Source organism: Panthera pardus, unplaced genomic scaffold, assembly GCF_024362965.1.
Source record: "Panthera pardus isolate Hobbes unplaced genomic scaffold, ASM2436296v1 HiC_scaffold_11, whole genome shotgun sequence".
Classification (NCBI taxonomy): Eukaryota; Metazoa; Chordata; class Mammalia; order Carnivora; family Felidae; genus Panthera; species Panthera pardus.
Genome location: NW_026526666.1, coordinates 65,523,522 through 65,543,926, shown reverse-complemented (window position 1 = coordinate 65,543,926; position 20,405 = coordinate 65,523,522). Strand labels below are relative to the sequence as shown.

The 20,405-nt window shown below is 40.0% G+C and overlaps 1 long non-coding RNA gene across 1 annotated transcript in view; it reads right to left on the bottom strand.

The window, feature by feature from the left end:
* Nucleotides 1-5,608: 5,608 nt before the first annotated feature.
* The window catches only part of LOC109266615 (uncharacterized), a 28,261-nt gene continuing 13,464 nt past the window's right edge, over nt 5,609-20,405 (bottom strand). Inside the window, exons 2-3 of the long non-coding RNA XR_008417080.1 lie at nt 10,745-10,835; nt 5,609-5,863 (exon numbers count right to left, since the gene is read on the bottom strand). This is a non-coding gene — a long non-coding RNA (uncharacterized LOC109266615). The remainder of the gene's footprint in view (nt 5,864-10,744; nt 10,836-20,405) is intronic.

Sequence of the window (20,405 nt, the reverse complement as noted above, 5' to 3'; positions counted from 1 at the left end):
AGACATAATAAATATTTAAAAATATATTTTTAAAATAGGAAACATAGTTTGTGAGAAGAGAAAGGCGAAACTTCAAAATCACAGACTATGACACAATAATGTTGATGAATAATCAGGATTCCCATTCAACAAAAAACTGTGGACAAAGTAACTAGATGAGAAAATGGGAGAAGATATTTGAAATACTTAGGATACAAAACTCTTGCAAATAAAGAAGACAGCAACCTCTGGAGAAAAATAAGCAAAAGATATGAACAGAGAAGAAACCTACAAATCAAAAAGCATGTGAAGAGATGCTTAAAAAAATCAGAGAAATGTTAACTAAAACAGCAATGTGCTATGGTTTTATATCAATTAAACTATAAAAATCAGAATGTTTGTTGCCTGCTGGTGGCTGGAAGGAACCCTTATGCATGGTGGCGGGAGTATGGACTGCTATAGCCACTGTGGAAAGGAATTTGACATAAGTTAAGAGAATTATGAACTCACATACTCTATGAGCCCATAGCCACTCCTGGGATATATCTCAAAGAAATTCTTATGCAGACACACAAAGGATTAAAATGTTAATTGCAGTATTATTTATGAAGGCAAGGACTTAAAGACTACCTGTTTGGTGGTCTATCACCGGAGACTAGATAGCTAAAATGTAGTAAATTTTATATCGTGAAGTTACATAGCAGTCAGAAGCAATGCATTAGATGTATACACAGCAACATGAATGCATTTTAAAAACAGTGCTCAGTAAAAAATCTGAAGAAACACAATGAGATTTAAATACTGTACCATTTGCATAAATTAAAATACATCTATAGAAAATAAAAATTCACATTTCATATGAACATATACAAATGAAAAGATATACACCAAATAGAACACAGTTGCCTTTGTGGGGTCCAAGGAAAGGGATAAAAGAGAAAAAATAAATAACAAATAAGACTTAAATGTATAAACACTGGGGCACCTGGGTGGCTCAGTTGGTTAAGCATCTGACTCTTGATTTAGACTCAGGTGCTGATATCGCTGTTGCGAGATCAAGCCCCATTTTAGGCTCAGCACTAGGCATGGAGCCTGCTTAGGATTCTCTCTCTCTCTCTCTCTCTCTCTCTCTCTCTGTTCCTCCCCCCACTCATGCATGCTTGCTCATGCTCTTTCTCTCTCTCTCTCTCTCTCAAAGTAAATAAATAAACATTTTTTAAAAGTATTATCAGTGACCTAAGATGATAAAATGCCATGTACTGAGGAGAGTGATTAACTAAAACCTCTACACCTCCAGTCAAACCAGCCAATCAACAAATGAACATAAAACTGGAAGAAAAGACAGTAAGTATTGTATAGTTGCCCCTGGATTTGGGGATAATGAGAAATTTTTACATTCTACTTAATACATTTGTAGAATCAAAATTTTTTACATTGAACACCTGTTACTTTCTAAAATAAAATATATAAGATTTTTATATAATATAATATATTATATAAATTATATAATATAATTATAATATATTATATGTTATATAAAGCATATAATATATTATATTATAATATTATATAATTTATGTAACATATAATATAATTATAAATTATATAATAAAATAAAATAAAATATATAAGATTTTTAAAGTTTATTAATTTTGAGAGAGAGAGAGCACAAGCAGGGGAGGGGCAGAGAGATTGAGAAAGAGACAGAGACAGAGAGAATCCTAAGCAGGCTCTGCACTTTCAGCACAGATCCCAACATGGGGCTGGATCCCAGGAACAATAAGATCATGACCTGAGCCAAAATCAAGAGTTGGACGCTTAACTGACCAGAATTTAAAAAAAAACAAAACAAACTTCATCTGGAGATTTAGGTTTCAGTGGTAGAATGGTAGTATTCAAAAGACAAGACCTGAAAGGAAATACAAAAAATTTCAAAGTCTGTGCAGAATGAGTGGAACTATGCATGCATTTTTCTCTTGTTAAATTACCTTAGTTTTTTAAATAATGCTACAATCTATCAAAATAAAGACAAGGAAATTTAACAAAGGTAAAAGCAACAGCTTAAAAAAATTTTTATGTAGACTTTAATGTTTATTTATTTTTGAAGGAGAGAGAGAGAGACAGAGTGTAAGTGGGGGAGGGGCGGAGAGAGAGGGAGACACAGAATCTGAAGCAGGCTCCAGGCTCCCAACTGTCAGCACAGACCCCGACGCGGGGCTTGAACTCACAAACCGCGAGATCATGACCTGAGCTGAAGTTGGACGCTCAACTGACTGAGCCACCCAGGTGCCCATATATATACTTTAAAGTAAGCTCTGAGCCCAAAGTGGAGCTAGGCTTGATTGACCTCACAACCCCGAGATCAAGAGTTGTATGCCCCAAAGTAGCAGCTTTAAAAAACCTTTGAATAGATCCTTATTATTTATTCTCTCCCCCCACCCAAATTTTGCATGAAAATCAGTATCTTTATCTGGTGATATTTGAAAATACATATCAATTGGTAGAGCATATGTCTAACTAATTAGAACAGATATTGGCAGTAGATGAGATGCTCTCATCAGACTGGAATGCCTAAAATATAGATTACCCACAAGCCAGTCCTCTAGCCCTAACACAGTGTTCAGACACAGGCATCTAAAGCCTTGCCCTTTTTCACAATGGGAAGACTCTTATGTTATAGAAAGAGGTATAAAAATGAGGGATGCCCAAAAAAGCCACTCTATAAAATGCCACTTTGGCATAAAGATTATTTTGAGTGAAAAGCACTTGAAAAACAGCAGATACAATAGGGACACTCTGATCTCTTTTCTTCCTGAAAACAGGAGATAGAACTCCTGTGTGAGAGCTGCCCTTGAGCTGCTAGGAGAAAAGAAACACTCTTATGAAGGACAGAAAGTTGAGATTAAGAGGATTCTGTACAAACAGACTTTGTTAAAATAATTCTTATCTTCCTATAGCCTCCCTGAACATTTTAGTTATTTTTCCACAATTGCCTCTCTTTGTTCAACCTATTATAAAAGCATTTAAGCTTTGCCCCTTCTTTGGGTCTTCATTTCCTTATGAGGGCTCCTGTGTCCCATAAAAGTTTATATTAAATAAATTTGTATGCTTTTCTCCTGTTAATCTGTATTATGTCAATTAAATGTTCAGGCCCAGTCAAAGATCCTAGAGGGTAGAGGCAAAGTTTTGCCTCCTCTACTAAGTCCAGTTTCCCAAGCCAGAATGTTCCAAAGATTGTAAGGCTCAGAAACTACACTAGGCACCAACCTATAACAAAAAAGGAGATGGAATACTTGCTACTTCTTCCTGACTCACCACCCAACTCCTGTTATCTAGGTGCCCTAATCTTTGACCCTGAAATTTGGTCCACACATCTCCTTCTCCATCAGACAGACTCTTACACATTCTTGAAGATCTGGCTCAAAAGTCACTTCCTTCATGAAATCTTCCCTGAAAATACCAGCCAGAGTTTTGTTCAGTCTTTCAACTAATATTTATTAAGTACCTATGGTGTTCCAGACCCATATTATATTTGTATCCCTGTGCTATCATATGACAGCTGTGCCTGGCCTGACTCCCCAGCTAGACTGGGATTAGTCCTTGGTATACTTCTAGTAAAACAAAGGCAGGAAGGAGTCAGCATTTAATCCTCACAGCTAAGTCTGCAGTAGGTCCCGTTATTAACCCTGTCTCACAAATGTGAAAAATGAGGCATAGGAAAGTTAGATCACTTGCCCAAGATAATACAGCTGATAAGTAAACAGAGCCATGAATCAAGCACAGTGACCTCAAACAACTGGCAAACACACTAACTGTATCACTTCTGAAAATGAAAAGGCTGTCACACTGAACTCAATTGCTTGTCTGTATGTTTGTTTTTTGGGAAATTTTTGAAAAGAGGAAGATGACTTTTCGTTTATCTTAAAATGGTATTTATTCTGTATCTGCTATCTGTATTATCTGTATTCAATATAATGTAGATCCACTCATTCAATCAACAGCCTAGTACAATGAAAGGATAAGCTTTGGAATCAGACAAACTTGAGTTCAGATACTGGTCCTGTCCCTTACCAGCAGCTTGACCCTAAGCAAATGACTTGCCTGTTCTAAGCAGTTTCTGCATCTGTAAAACGAAGCTAATAATGGTATCCTCTACAATTGCTGCCATGAGGATTGAATAAGCACACTGAAGGAACTCCTCAAATTTATGGGAAGTGCTTTGCAATCTGTAAAGAGCTATGTGAATGCCCATGATAATGTCGTTATGAGCAGGTGGTAAGAAGAGATAAGTGTAAGACTAGCAAACCTGCAAATGAGTAACAATTATTTAAAAATTAGGGCACAAAACAACAGAGAAGCAAAAGGACTTTCACAAAGTACCTTCTTTATGTTAAGAGGAAGTCTGATTTTGTTTTTAAGTGCTTGCTACATCTGTAAGAAGAAGACAACATCACCCACAGGTATAACCATCAGAACGACTCAGTAAATATTAAGTAATACAGATATTCATTTATTTTATTATTTTAGAGAAAGAGAGAGCATGTGAGCAGGGGAGAGGGACAGAGGGAGACAGAGAGAGAGAATCCCAAGCAGTCTCCACGCTCAGTGTGGAGCCTGATGTAGGGCTCTATCCCACGACCCTGGGATCATGACCTAAGCCGAAATCTAGAGGAAGATGCTCAACCAACTGAGCCACTCAGGTGCCCCAAGTAATACAGATATTTAAACAAAATAAAATTCCCTGGAAGTACTAAGATAAATTGAAAGTGAAGATCAAGTTTATACAGAAGTTTATTTACCAACAATTAATTTCATAAACACCATGATAATGATAGTAGGAATAGTGATTATTTGTTGACTATATATTTATATCAGGCACTGTACACACATGACTATTTAATCCCTGCAACAACTTCATGAAATAGGAATTCTCACTCCCTTTCCAGTGACAAGGAAATAGGAGCCCCAAGAGGCTGATGTGACTTTCCTTAGGTCATATAGAGCAAAGGAGGTAGAGTAGAAAAACAAATCCAAAGTCTGATCAAAAAGAGCAAGTAGGGGTGCCTGGGTGGCTCAGTTGGTTGAGTGTATGACTCTTGGTTTTGGCTCAGGTCATGATCCCAGTGCCATGGGCTTGAGCCCCACATCAGGCTCCATGCTGAGTGTGGAACCGGCTTAAGTTTCTCTTCCTCTCCCTCTGCCCCTCTCCCCACTTGCTCTCTTTCTCTCTCTCTCTAAAATACAAAATAAAAAAAATTAAATTAGGGGCGCCTGGGTGGCTCAGTTGGTTAAGTGTCTGACTTCAGCTCAGGTCATGATATCGTGGTTGGTGGGTTCGAGCCCCATGTCAGGCTCTGTGCTTTTGATTCTGTGTCTCCCTCTCTCTCTGCCCCTCCCCCACTCATGCTCTGTCTCTGTCTCTGACTCTCTCTCTCAAAAATAAACATTAAAAATTTGTTAAAGCAAATTAAATTAATAACATTTTTTTTTTTTTAAAAAAAGAGCAAGTAATTTTGCTCTCCAGATTTGGCCAACCTCATGAACATTTCTCCTTCTAAGCAACATCATTTGCCTCTGAATGTAAGGTGTTTTGTTTTTGTTTTTGTTTTTGTTTTTGTTTTTGTTTTTACCAGATTACAGTTCATCCTTCTGGTCAACACAGACTTCTTCATTTTTACCCAGAAACACACTTTCAGCATCATCTTCCTTCCGCTGCCTGTCATTTCCTGGGTCCTTGGCAGAATCCTCTTCACTTCCCTCTTCTTCAACTCCCCAGATGTCATCTTCCCATTCCTTCTCCTTTTCTTTTTTCTTCTTGACTTCTCCTTCCTGTTTTATTTTTTTCCATCTCTTCATACAGTTTTATCCATTGCTTCTCTTTGTCCTATTTAGAATATGGAATTTCAAAATAATTTACAGATAGTATAAACAAAGTTAACCCACTTTAGAAATGTCTGGTGTCTTCCCAAACTCTTAAAGATTTCTGGGATGGTGTTTGTTTACATACAAATTTTCAGTCTGTGTGTGTTGTGGAGAGAACTCTGTGTATGTGTGTAATTTGTTCATAAGTAAAATTGGTTCAGATTCAGCAATCATGTACTGAATGCCTACAGCATTGCTAAGAATAGTGCTAGACAATTTATACACATTATTTCTATTCCTCACAACAATGTATGAGGTAAATGTTACTAGTTCCACTTCCTAGATGAAGGATCTAAGGTTCGGGCTGATTAAATGCCTTGCCCAAGCTGTATAGTTAGTGAGTGGTAGAACCAGAATTAGAAATCCAGGCTTTCTGCATCTGAGTCTTGTCCTGTCTCTGCTATTTCCAGTGACACAATCTTAGGGAACTCTTTGAATTTGCTTTGACCTGTGATCAGTACAAACTTGTATGAAGTCAGAAATGAGACTCCTTCTATGTTCTCCAATGTGTTCATCTAGGTCCCAGAATTTGATCCCTAAAGCCAATTTCATAGATTTTCCTACTCAGAAGTTCACTAAGGAAGGGACACAGTCCACATTCCTCCAGATGCTTTAGATAAGCATCTGGGCCAAGTGGTCTTTTACCCAGTTTTGGGGGATAAGACTAGACTGAGAACCTGCATGCCCAGTAGGTGGTGATCTTCTAGAATCCTTTTGTGAGGAAGTGCTTGGCATCTCGTTTGTGTTTCCCACATTATTAGACGCAAAAACATTCTCTTTCATTCAGGCCTTCATTTTCTTATGTCTGGAAAGCAGTGGCTACAGTTTAGGTCTCTATTTCTCCCCTTCCCTCTCATGGCTCTACTCATTCATCAGCTTCCACCCTCCTTTCTTTACCAAAACTGCTCTTGCCAAAGGTAACCAGAGACCTCCAATTCCACCAGTTTCTCAACTCCACTTGAACCTACAACAATCCATTGAGCCTATCTATTTTTTATTTGACCTCAACCAACTCATGTCCTCCCTTTTCTCCTTTCTTTATTTTTGTGTGATTGCTCTCTTGCAAACATCCTCAATTCCCTTGCCCTCCCTTAGGTAGGCAAACCCTCAACTCTGGTTAAATCCAACTCTACATGCCTGCATCAAAGCAGAGAAAATAGCTAGAGAAAACAATAAAACCAAACCACTTGTTCTCATTTTAAACTCATTATGACTAAACTCAGGCGAGCCCTTAGTGCTAGTGAGTGAGCCCACTGTATTCTGTGGTTGATTCACTTTCCTTCTACTTGGATAACTATTTCTCACCTTCTTTTCCTCCTCAAACCTCCAATATATCTTTCCCAATCTCAAGTTAAGTTGTTGGCCTTACTTCCTATTTCACAATCAGAAGAAACTTTCCACGTATTCTGTGACAGCCATGGAGTTAGGCCACTTGGATTTCCCTTGAAGAAGAGCCTGTCAGTCATTTGTGAGGAGTGCAGTGAGCTGCTGGCATGTGGCAGTAGCACCTGGGGGTCCACTGCCGCATTTGAACCCAAGACATTCTGTTTCAAAGCAGCCCCTAGCCAGTGGTTGAGCATGGAGGGGGTGCTGGGGTCTGGCCATTTCTAACAGAGTACTCCTCTATAGGCAGTCTTTCTACTGGAGCCCTGTTGGGTAAGTGAGTCTTTCTCAGAGCTGTGCTGCACTCACAGAAATTCTTACCCAATCCTCTTTCCCCCCTCTTCTTTTACAGGTGCCAGACTTTTCTGCCTATTTCTGTACCCTTCACCCTTTATCTCTCCCACACATTATTCCCAGTAAATAGCCTACATTTCTAGCTCTGTCTTGGAATCTGATTCCCAAAGAATCCAACTGACAAATACCCCTCACTACCATATGTACCTGTTTTTATTCTCATATTGTTATTCTTTATGTCTGCAATTATGTATGAAATATCCATACTCAGATGGGAAGCCAGTTCATCTTCTTGGGCACTAAATCTCATCCATTCTCATATTCTCAAGAATGTTGCTCCAGAAATTCTCCTCTGCATCTCCTATATTGATTTCTGTCTTTATTGGATCATACCCATTAGCATACAAGTAGGTAGGAGGAAATTCGTCTCTCTCTGTTCTCCTTCCTTTCTTTCTTGAACCCATTTCCCCCCTATATCTGTCTACTAAAGTGGTTCTTGTCAGAGACACATGAACTCTATGTACTAAAAACAGTGGTCTATTCTCAGTCGTCATTTTTCTTGAACATTTGACACCACTGATCATTCCTTTTCCCCTTAAAACACTTCACTTGCCTTACAGGATACTACTCTTTCTTGGTTCTTTTTCTACCTTGTTTGCTACTCTTTCTGTCTTCTTTGCTTGTTTCACTTTATCTTCCTGATCTCTAAATATTGGGATATCCCAAGCTCATCCTTGAATCTCCTTAACTCACTCCTTAAGGGATTTCACCCAGCTTCATGGGGCTTTAAGTATTACCTGTAGGCTGATGATTCCTGAATTTATATCTCTTAAGCAGACTCACATTCAATGACTCTTTGACATTTGGATTTCTAATAATAATATCTGACTTAACATTTAACAGTTATGCCTTTGATTTCTGTGCCCACTTCCACCACCAAAATGCTCCTTCCTTGTTCTCTATCTCAATAATTCCATCCTCTAGTCATTTGGGTCAAAAACCTTGGAGCCATTCTTGTTTACTCTCCTCATGTCCCATGTCTAATCCATCACTACGGTGAGTTTTGCCTTCAAAATGGATCTGAGCATTTCTCATTACCTCCACTACTGTCACCTGCTTCTGCCTTTGTTCCACTATAGTCTGTTTTTTAATGTTTATTTATTTATTTTGAAAGAGAGAGCATGCGTGTACAAGCAAGCAGGGGAAGGGCAGGGAGAGAGAGGGAGAGAGAATCCCAAGCAGGCTCCGTGGTGTCAGTGCAGAGCCTGATGCGGGGCTTGATCTCCCACAAATCGTGAGATCATGACCTGAGCCAAAATCAAGAGTTGACCCTTAACCAACAGAGCCACCCAGGCGCCCCTAACTATAGCCTTTTTATTCCTATCATCTTTTACAACACAGCAGTCAAAGTAATATTTTAAACTGTGAGCCAGTTTACATCACTCCTTAGCTAAAACTGTTTCCAATCACTCCCCATTTTACTCAGGGATATGAACCTAACTATTCTCATTGTCTCTCACTCAGCTCTAATCACACTGGGCTTCTTACTCATGAGGAAACAAATTATGCTTCTACTTCAGGGACTTTGCATTTGCCGTTCTTTCTACCTAGGTTTTCTTCCCCAGGTATCTTCATGGCTTGATCCTTCCTCCAAGTCTCTTGGATGTTGTTTACTCAATGAAGCCTCTCCTGACAACCTCTATAAGAAAAGAGCAAAACTCTCACAGCCTTCTCTATTGCTTTATTGTTTTCCATAGCTTATTTTACCATCTCCCACATATGTATTGACTTATTTATATGTTTCTTGTTGGTATCCCCTAACTGAAATGTAAGCCCAATGGTGACAGAAACTTCTCTGTTTTATTTCACTAACACAACTTTATAACCTATAACAGTGCTTTGAACAGGCACTCAACAAACATTTGTCAAGTGAACGTATGGTTTAATAATAATGGGTATCATATATTGAGCACTTACTATATGCCAGGAACTTATAAGGTAGTTGCTATCATCATTCCCAAATTATAGATGAGAAAACTGAGGATCAGAAAGGTTAAATAACTTGCTCAAGGTCATATAGCTAGTAAGTGATGGAGCCTGGATTTGAACCTCAGCAATCTAGCTCCAAAATTAATGCTCTTGGGATGCCTAGGTGGCTCAGTCAGTTAAATGTCCAGCTCTTGATTTCAGCTCAGGTCATGATCTCCAGGTTCATGGGATGGAGCACTGCTTCAGCCTCTGTGCTGACAGCACAGAGCCTGCTTGCGATTCTCTCTCTCCCTCTCTCTGTCTCTCTGCCCCTCCCCTGCTTGTGCACACACACATGCGCACACACTCTGTCTCTCAAAATAAAAATTAAAAAAATAAAAAAACAAAACTCATACTCTTAACCAATATGTAATATCGCCTCAAAACATTATTAGATGATAACAAAACATTATTAGATTATAACCTCTAGGCAAAACTAGACTAAAAAGTGTAAAAGGGCTTAATAGATTTTTATTTTTCCATGATGACTACTTCAATGCTTCTTTGGAAATATTAAGTATGAAAGTTCTCTCAAAAAGTTTTTTAAGCATGAGTTTAATCTGCCTACTGGGTAATCAAACCTGCCACTGGCCACAAACCTGCTTGAATAGACCTTCTTGCAGAATAAGGGAGTCATGAATCCATTGTCCCAATTATTACTCTACCCATAAAACAGTTCTAGGAGAGCAGGAAAGCTGGGGAGCAGCTCTAACACCTTCCTTCTTTCTCCAAAGCATTCATCAGAAATGGGCTTAGCAGCCACCTTCTAGATCACCACACTGTTAGCAGGGAGTATGACACAGAAGGAGTGTCAGTTCTAACTCAATAAGTTTAAGGCTGTGTGTGACCTTGGCTGTTTATATATATTCTCAGAATTTCAGTTCCTAGAGCTGAAAAATGGGAATAATGTCTGTCTCATTAGGTGATTTTGATGGCTAAGTGGGATAACTTTTGGAAAGTTCTCCTGTACAAAGTTGTGAATGTCCAATGAATATATGAGCTCTTTCCTTCCCCCTCTTCTCAGGGCCATGTGACCAGCAAATGAGATAATGACTATTAGGCTGATCTTGCAAATGCAAAGAACACTGTACAACTGAGGAGTCAGACATCTGGAATTCAGGGTAGGGGAATATCTTACTTTTCTTATTCCCCAGGTCTTATTTCCAGTCTCCTCAGCAAACTTCATCATTTGTAAGAAAGAAAATATCCAAGATGCTGCCTGATTTTACCTGTTGAAATGAAAACAGTGGGATTAGAATGAGGTTAAAAATCTTAAAAATTCACTTGGGGGCCTTGCTAAAATGCAGATTCTCAGACCATGGACCCAAAGATTTTAATCAATAATTGAGGCAGAATGAGGGAATACAAAGGTGATTAATAATACGGAGCATCCAGAATGTTGTACCACCTTAGTTGATCCACTCTAGAAAGAAGTTCATTTACTATTTCCCAAGATTCTGTGTCCCTCAAACCTCTGACCACTATTTTAGAAGATTATAATGAAATTTTCATTACTCTGCTAGGCTCCAAATTGCTGCCCAGTGGCTCTTGCCCCAGCTCAGATTGACAGCATCTACCTCTGATGCCACTTAGAAATGCCCTTTTTAAGCTTCTCTCCTTAATATAATAAGAAACATTAAGAGAACATAAGGAAAAGAAAAGGTTTGACAAGAAGTATGGGCAGAATTTAGATTCTTTACCATATTTCTCTCTTTTCTTTTTTTTTCTTTCTTTTTTTTTTTTTTTTAGAGAGAGAAAGAGAGAGAAAGCACATGTACGAAAGCAGGGGAGGGGAAAAGGAAGAGGGAGAGAGAGATTCTTAAGCAGGCTCCACACCCAGCGCAGAACCTGACAGAGGGGATGTGGGGGGCAGGGTGTGGGGGGAGTGGGAGCTCGATCCCGTGACCATGAGATCATGACCTGAGCTGAAATCAAGAGTCAGATGCTTAACCTACTGAGCCACCCAGGCACCGCTCTACTTTCTTAAAATAACATATTTAGTATTTGTAATTAAAGGAAAAAGTGAATTAAGTCAATGGCATATAATAAGTCCAGTGTTTGTTGATTTAATGATATAGGAACAGAATACAAAGAGCACAAATCATGGGTCAGACAGACCAGCTCAACCACATACTAGCTGTATGACTTTGGGCAAGTTACTCAACTCCCCTGGGCCTCTTCCCTCTTAAGTAAAATATTGAGAATAACTCCCTTGCAGTGTTGTAATGAGAATTCAAAATAATATATGTAGGGGCACCTGGGTGACTCAGTTGGTTAAGCATCTGACTCCTGATATGGGCTCAGGTCACGATCTCACGGTTTGTGAGTTTGAGCCCCCCATATGGCTTACTGCTGTCAGCACAGAGCCTGCTTTAGATCTGTCTCTTTCTCTCTTTGCCCTTCTCTTGCTCACATTCTCTCTCTCAAAAATAAAAATAAAACATTAAAAAATAAATAAATAAACTTAAAAAAATATTTGTAAAGCACAATATCTGGCAGTTAATAGTCACTCAATAAATGACAACAATTATCACAACTTTTCAATATCTGGATATGTTTCAGAAGGAGCAAAAAGAGAGTCATTCTGTATTTTTTTAAGCTTATTTATTTATTTATTTATTTATTTATTGTGAGAGAGAGAACACTTGTACGCACACCAGGGCAGAGCAGAGAGAAAGAGAGGAAGAAGGCAAATCCTAAGCATGTTCCATGCTGTCAGCACAGAGCCCAGCATGGGGCTGGATCTCAGGGACTGAGCCATGTAGATGCCTCTGTATTTTTTTTTTTTTACTTTAGCAGTATGTTAAATAAATCAACAAGTTAATTGTGTGGGAGCAGTTGTGTGACCAAAAAGAAAGTTCACGGCATAAGTTATGTGTCCCTCCTCCAAGGCTTGAAAAAAGTTTTATTTTCTTTAAATGAGAAGACTTTTGTTTGGTTTATATAATCCTACCAACCCTGCCTCCAACAGAAGAATGAAGGACAAAATAGCCACTTTGAATAGAGATTGTTATTTTACTGGGAGCCATGATTTAGTCGGTTTTAATAATTCCTTCTACAACTTTAAGATTTTTTTTTATCTTTGGGATTTTTTTTTCTCTTTTGAGTTGGAGATTTTTTTTCTCTTTTGAATCATCAGCAGTCTTGGTTAGAGAACTGGTCATTTATTGGCTCTTCCATTTTCCTTATTCCAACAAAAAATGTTCCTAATCTTCTCTGTTCTCTTCAGTGCCCCCTTACTCCCATCCCCCTCACACTAAACTCTTGGTTCTGCATTCAGCTAAAAATCAGGACATGAGGGCTAGTTCTGCTTCCTAAAACTTACTAGTGCAGTGATCTTGGTCTATAAACATCCTCTCTATTCCTCCATGTTATCATCTGAAAAATAGAAGAAAATAGACCTTACGTGCTTTCTTCACACAGTTCTCAAAAAGAAACATAAAAAGCTTCTGCACAGCAAAGGAAACAATCACAAAACTAAGAGGCAACAGACAGAATGGGAGAAGATGTTTGCAAATGACATATCAGATAAAGGGTTAGTACCCAAAATCTATAAAGAACTTAGCAAACTCAACACCCAAAAAAATCAAGTAATCCAGTGAAGAAATGAGCAGAAGACATGAATAGACACTTTTTCAAAGAAGACATCCAGATGGCAAACAGACACATGAAAAGATGCTCAATATTGCTCATCATCAGGGAAATACAAATCAAAACCACAATGAGATACCACTTCACACAGGTCAGAATTGCTAAAAGTAAAAACTCAAGAAACAGATGTTAGTGAGGATGTGGAGAAAGGAGAACCCTTTTGCACTGTTTGTGGTAATGCAAACTGGCACAGCCACTCTGGAAAACAGTGTGTAGGTTCCTCAAAAAATTAAAAATAGAACTACCCTATGGCCCAGCAATTGCACTACTAGGAATTTATCCAAAGCATCCAAAGGATTCGAAGGGGCACGTGCACCCTAATGTTTATAGCAGAGCTATCAACAATAGCCATGTTATGGAAAGGGCCCAAACGTCCATCAACTGATGAATGGGTCAAGAAGATGTGGTATACACACACACACAGACACACACACACACACACACACACACACACACACACTGGAATACTACTCAGCAGTGAAAAAGTATGAAATCCTGCCATTTGCAACAACGTGGATGGAGCTGGAGGGTATTATACTAAGTGAAATAAGTCAGTCAGAGAAAGACAGATATATGATTTCACTCAGATATGGAATTGGAGAAACTTAACAGATGAACATAGGAGAAGGGAAGGAAAAATAAGATAAAAACAGAGAACCATAAAAGACTTAAATACAGAGAACAAACTGAGGGTTGATAGGGTTGTGGGGGTGGGGGTGGGTTAAATGGGTGGTGGGCACTAAGGAGGACGCTTGTTGGGATAAGCCCTGGGTGTTACATATAAGTGATGAATCACTGGATTCTACTCCTGAAGCCAAGACTACACTGTATGTTAACTAACTTGACAATAAAGTAAATAAAAATAAAAATAAATAAATAAATAAATAAATAAATAAATAAATAAATAACAAGAGAAGAAAAGAAAAGAAAAGAAATAGAATACATAAGAAAACATTTTGTTAGACTGTAAACGCTGAAAAGCTCACTGAAAGCTACCTGTTTCCCGTGCTATCCCAGTTGAATCATAAAACGGAAAGAGGGTAGGTTTGGGCACTTTATTAGCTATAGCATCTTGACAAGTCAAGTCACCTCTTGAGCCCTCTGCTTCCTCGTAAGAAAAAGGGAGACCTCACAGACCATATGACTTAAGAAATATCAGCCTGCGGGGTGCCTGGGTGGCTCAGTCAGTTAAACGTCTGACTTCAGCTCAGGTCATGATCTCACTGTTTGTAAGTTTGAGCCCCACATCGGGCTCTGTGATGATCTCAGTGCCTGGAGCCTGCTTTGGATTCTGTGTCTCCCTCTCTCTCTGCCCCTTCCCCCCACCCCTCACACTCTATGTCTCTCTCAAAAAATAAACTAAATTAAAAAAAAAAAGAAATATCAACATGCTTTGCATTGTGGCAAAGCTATACTCACTGCTTTTTTGTGTCATTATTCCTTCAAAGATCATAAAGAGTCCCAAAAGTAAGAGAAAGAATTTTCTTCCTTTGTGGCCATCTCCCCTCAGCCTCTGTCCTAATGAAAGAATGTAACCACTTCTGTCTAAACAACAACAATAATAACAAAAGCAAGGTGATAGTGTATGGATGTGTCAGAACAGAGGGCAGGAAGGGTGAGGGATCAGGCAGGGAAATTAACCAGTTTTCTAGGCTAGGACCCACCAGGAGGACAGCTGGGCTCACAGAGCATCTGAAGGCTGGAAACCCTGATAGGGACAGGGCAGGTAAGGGAGTTCCCACCTATAGGCATGCTGAGAGTCACTAGGTTTTTACAGTAAGGTGTAGGGACCCTATGGTAAACTGGATGTGTCCAGCTGGTTAAGTGTGTAAGGTGAAGTAGGATGTGGGAGTATCAGACCGAATTAGAACTTAGAAGGAAAGGATGCCTGCAAGGGTGATGTCAGCATCATACAGAACTGTGTCACAAGAAAAACAATAATATAAAAAGATAATGCTGGAGTTTTAGAAATCTAGTCTCTCAGGCTTTACCCAGACTTGATGGATCAGAATCTGCATTTTAATAAGATCCTCTAGTGATTCATATGCACATTAAAGTGCGAGAAGCATTCCTTCAGCGTGATTTAAATTCACAAATAGAAGGTTTGCCTGCTTGGAGAGGTTGATAGAATTCAGAACTATTAGTGCCTCAGTTAAGCATCTGACTCTTGGTTTCTGCTCAGGTCATGATCTTACAGTTTGTGAGTTCAAGCCCTGCATCAGGCTTTGAGCTGACAGCGCAGAGCCTGCTTGAGATTCTCTCCCTCCCTCTCTTTCTGCCCCTCCCCTGCTCTTTCTCTCTCTCTCTCAAAATAAATAAATAAACATTTAAAAAAACAACTAAATACATTTTTATAGATGAACAAATACATAGTTTTAAATGTATACTTTAATGTTTTCAGTGAAAAAACCCAATAGATTTTAAGAAAACAATCAAATTAGGCATATGAACATGACCACATATTTACACAAGATATAGAAAGTTCCCATTATTTATTAAAAAGAGAAAACTGAGCGGTCCCTGAGTGGCTCAGTTGGTTGAGTGTCCAACTCTTGATATCGGTTCAGGTCGTGATCTCACTGTTTGCGAGATGGAATCCCTGTGTCGGTGTGGATCCTGCTTGGGATCCTCTCTCTCCCTTTCTCTGTGTCTCTGCCCCTCCCCTGCTCTCGCACTCTCTCTCAAAATAAATAAATGTTTTTTAAAAAGAGAGAGAGGGGCGCCTGGGTGCCTCAATTGGTTAAGCATCCGACTTCAGTTCAGGTCATGATCTCACAGTCCGTGAGCTGGAGCCCCATGTCGGGCTCTGTGCTGACAGCTCAGAGCCTGGAGCCTGCTTCAGATTCTGTCTCCCTCTCTCTCTGCCCCTCCCCCACTCATGCTCTGTCTCTCTCTGTCTCTCAAAAATGAATAAACGTTAAAAAAATTAAAAATAAATAAAAATAAAATAAAAACAGAAAGAGAAAACTGTAAAAAAGAGATAACAATGGCAACTTGTGCAAAGTGTATCTACATTCTTCATATAGGAAAGGAAGGAAAGAACAACATGTGTCCCTTGGTTCTTTCCTTCCTTTCTTCCTCCTTCCTTCCTTCCTTCTTTCCTTCCTTCCTTCCTTCATCCTTCCCTCCTGCCCTCATGTCCATATCTCTTGAAACCCTACAGTGTGTGTAGTAATTTACATACATCATCTCCTTGCACTTCCACGCCAGTCTCACTGAGCTAGGAAACCAAGAAAGTGGAAATAAATAAAGTGGAAAATAACTAAACCAAGAAAGCTTCATAGAGGCAGTGTCTTGTCCAAGAACCCTTTGGCAGCCCTGTACTGTAGAAATCACTGGTCAGAGACAGATTTCCCTGGCTATGGAAACTTCCATGATACACTCCAAGACAAGTGGCTGTAGTTTCTAGAGGCTCTATTGTATAGTGGGTTATAATCAATAAACGTTTTGTTTGATTCCTGTCTCTACCACACACTAGCTGTGTGCTCTTGGACACATCACTTGACATTTCTGAGTCTCAATTCTGTCAAATGTAAAATGGTATAAGAAGAGACAATAATACATTACATAGTTATGAGAATTAAAAGAAGCAATATAGGTAAAGCATTGACCCCAGTCCTGTATTTACCAAAAGTGAATTCCCTTCCTCTCCAAAGGAATTCCAAGACTATGTAGATTTCAAGGTTTTGTTTTTTTTATAGATTGCAGTTTTTCAGAGGCCTCCTGGGCTAAGGCCTTCATTCTGGAGCTGGCTCTTGAGGCACTCTTTTCTCCTGGGTTGGGAAAGAATCCTCCCCATCTTCAATAACTGGTCTCAAAGGAAGAGAGAGAGAGAGAACAACTCTATGAAGACCTGAGTATATGAGCCCTCCAATCAGAACCAGGAAAGATGACTGGCAGAGAGAAAAAGACTAGGTCAAGAATTGTCATCATGGCTGGGCCAATCACACCCAACATCTATTTGGGGATTTTAATATTTCAAGATTTTACCACATCTCTGATGATTCCCTTTTACAGCCAAAAAACACCCTCAAGAATCATGCAGGACCTTGGGGGCGCCTGGGTGGCTTGGTCGGTTAGGCATCCAACTTCGGCTCAGGTCATGATCTCACGGTCCGTGAGTTCGATTCCCGTGTCGGACTCTGTGCTGACAGCTCAGAGCCTGGAGCCTGTTTCAGATTCTGTGTCTCCCTCTCTCTGACCCTCCCCCGTTCATGCTCTGTCTCTCTCTGTCTCAAAAATAAATAAACGTTAAAAAAAAATTAAAAAAAAAAAAAAAAGAATCATGCGGGACCAGTAGGGCAGTGTAAAGTTTTGGAACCCTGAATCTGGCCTCAGAAAGATCTGCACTCAAATCTCAGCTTTTCTTTTTACCAAATGTGTCTTCAGGCAAATTATTTATCTTTTCCGAACCTCAGTGTTCACTTTTAGAAATGGGAGATTTCATAGTGAGAATTAAGTGGCATTTGCAAAGTCTTTAATATGGTGCTTGGTACATGGTAGGGACTCAGTACATTTTAGCTATTATGATTTTCAGGATGAATATAATTAGCCCTGTTTTAAAGATGAGCAGTTTGAGGGTTAGAAAGATCAAGATTCATTCAAGTCTTGTGATTTCCAGCCTGGAACTCCACTTTGTGAAAACTTTAGAGGCAATGTTGATCATTGGCTCTGAGCTCTGAGAACTTTACCTGCCAAAGGTCCAGGCCAGAAACATTGATGTTATAATAGTGACAAATGGTGGGATCAGGCTTATATTTAGCGTTATCTATTCCTGGATGAATCCACTACCCCTGTTAACTGGGATTGTCAGCGATCTCAGGTTTCCATTGTTCCTAAGCAAAAAACCAAAGAGTGCACATGGCATTAATATTTTTCCATTCTTCTCATGCAATCAGAAAGACCAATTTATAAAGACAGTTGTATTTATACAACTTATAAAGACAGTAGGATTCCTGTAGCTTCTTTCCCTTTCCTCAAGCTAATGAATGAGACTCTTCCAAGTTCTCCTTTTACCCAGAGGGTAGAACAAGGTGGCAGAAACCCATTCTAAGCCTGGTTCCATCTCTGTGCATAAGTTTGTTCATGACATTAAGAAAATGTAGCTTCACAGGGAACACCATCTAAGACTTTGGCACTTGGGCCATTCTCTTCCTAGTATATGACACAGGAAACTGTGGCCCAATAAAATCATCAGTTCTGTCAAACTGATGTATCAGTTTGATGCAAACTGCTTGCCACAGTTATATCTCTGGACTATTTGATAGCCAATCCTTTTAGTTTCTTCTCACTTCTGACATGAGGTCAGGAGTTGGTCCTTAAAGAGAAGTTCTCCATCCTCACCCCCAACACCTTTGGCTTATTCATATCCCACCTTTCTCTTTCAGGATCAGTTCTGAGACTTCCAGTTCCTGACCTCAGACCCATTTTCTGTTTTGACCATGTTTCTTTGGCTGCTTTCCACCATTGTGGACAAACCCCTTGTCTAGGGCTGCCTAGATCTCTCCCTCCCAGCATTGACCTTTACCAGACCACCAGGTAGGCACTGCCCTGAGAACAGGGCCTAGATGAGGCTACAGTCTTATGGGGAGTGGGGGTGGGGGTGGTGGTGAGGAGAAAACCGCAGGATCTTAGAGTTTCTGTTTTGTAAATTATACCTTACATCTCTCTCTTCTGTCTTATTTCTCATACCTGTTGCAAGGAAAGGCCCCCTTCACTTTATACTTCAGGTTTGGCGTCAGAGGCCCTTCCCATTCCCCATCCACTACCTCATTCCAGTCATCTGGCTTCTTGGCATTTCGGTCTGGGATGTACTCAAAGTCCTTCCAGTTCTAAAACAAAATGTTCCTTCTTTAGGACAGGTGAATGGGCTGGGATAAAACTGGGGTCCCTACAGTCAGGCTAGACCTGACTCCCTAACCCTGCCAACCTCCTGTCCTTACCCCTATGAAAGCCCAGCTCAAGATTCTTCAAACAAATCCAATACAGGAGAGAAAAAGCCTTTAAGCAACTCTCGCTCTTCCTCAAGTTGTCACTATCACTTTGACATTGAATACTTCAAGCTCAAATAAGTTGGAAATTTCCATTCTGTCTGACCCTCTCCCTCCTCGATCATCTGTCCCTATGGTCAGAATAAGTCTTCTAGCCTGTATCACTCTTTCTGAAGACCCCCCTTGGTGATCTGCTTTGTACCCAGAATGCTCCCAGACCTGTACCAGTCTTCCCTTTTACTCCAGGCCTCTTCTATTTACCAAGACAAAACTCCAAGTCACAAACAACCTACCCTGACTTTCATATTTCTTCTGTTGTGGAGCCTCCAAAATTTTGTTTTATCTACCTAGCAGGTCATCTTGGTGCTGACCATTTGCCCAGACTGACTGAAAGCTTCAATGCTAAGCCAACTAGACCCTGTCATTCAGTAACATTGCAACTGGGAAAGTTCTCTAGTTCCTCAGCTGTCTCAGCCACTTTTTGATTCCTGAGATGTAATAGTCAACATCCCATCATGAGGGCTATAGTCTTCATAGATCCCTGCCTATCTAACTGCTTTCCCTCTTCTCTAATTTTACTCAGCAGGGAGCACAGAGACCTGTAGCCTCTCCCCTCTCCCCCAGGCCTTGAGCCAACCCTGATTATATCAGGTACATGGTCCTCAACAGGAGTGAGGGTCTGTGGTTAGTCTTGCTGCTCTAAGCCTGCTTACTGCACCTGGAAGAAGACTCACCCCTAATTTTCCTGTGGTGCCAAAGGCACAGACACAGCCTGCTCACCTGTCTTAATTCCCTGACTATGCTTCCCTCCCATGAGACTGGATCCCTTTGCTAAATCATCCTACACACAGCTGAGCCACTGCCCACCTCTCTGCAGGCCTCTTCTTAGGAGTTCCAGCCACTGGGTCCCATGTTGCTCCTTGTTTAACCCTAAACGTCTTTTCTGCATGAGAATGAATCTGCTCTGACCTGTGGAGAACCGACAAAATAGCTAAGGCCCTCCATGACCTGGCTCCAACAAACCTTTCCAACTTCATCTCCCACCAGTCTTCACCTTGAAATTTATGCTCCCAAAATAGTAAACTGCTGCTTTCAATTCTTTTATGTAGCCATGTTGCTTTCCACCTAATTTTTGTGCCTCTGCTCCTGCTGTTCTCT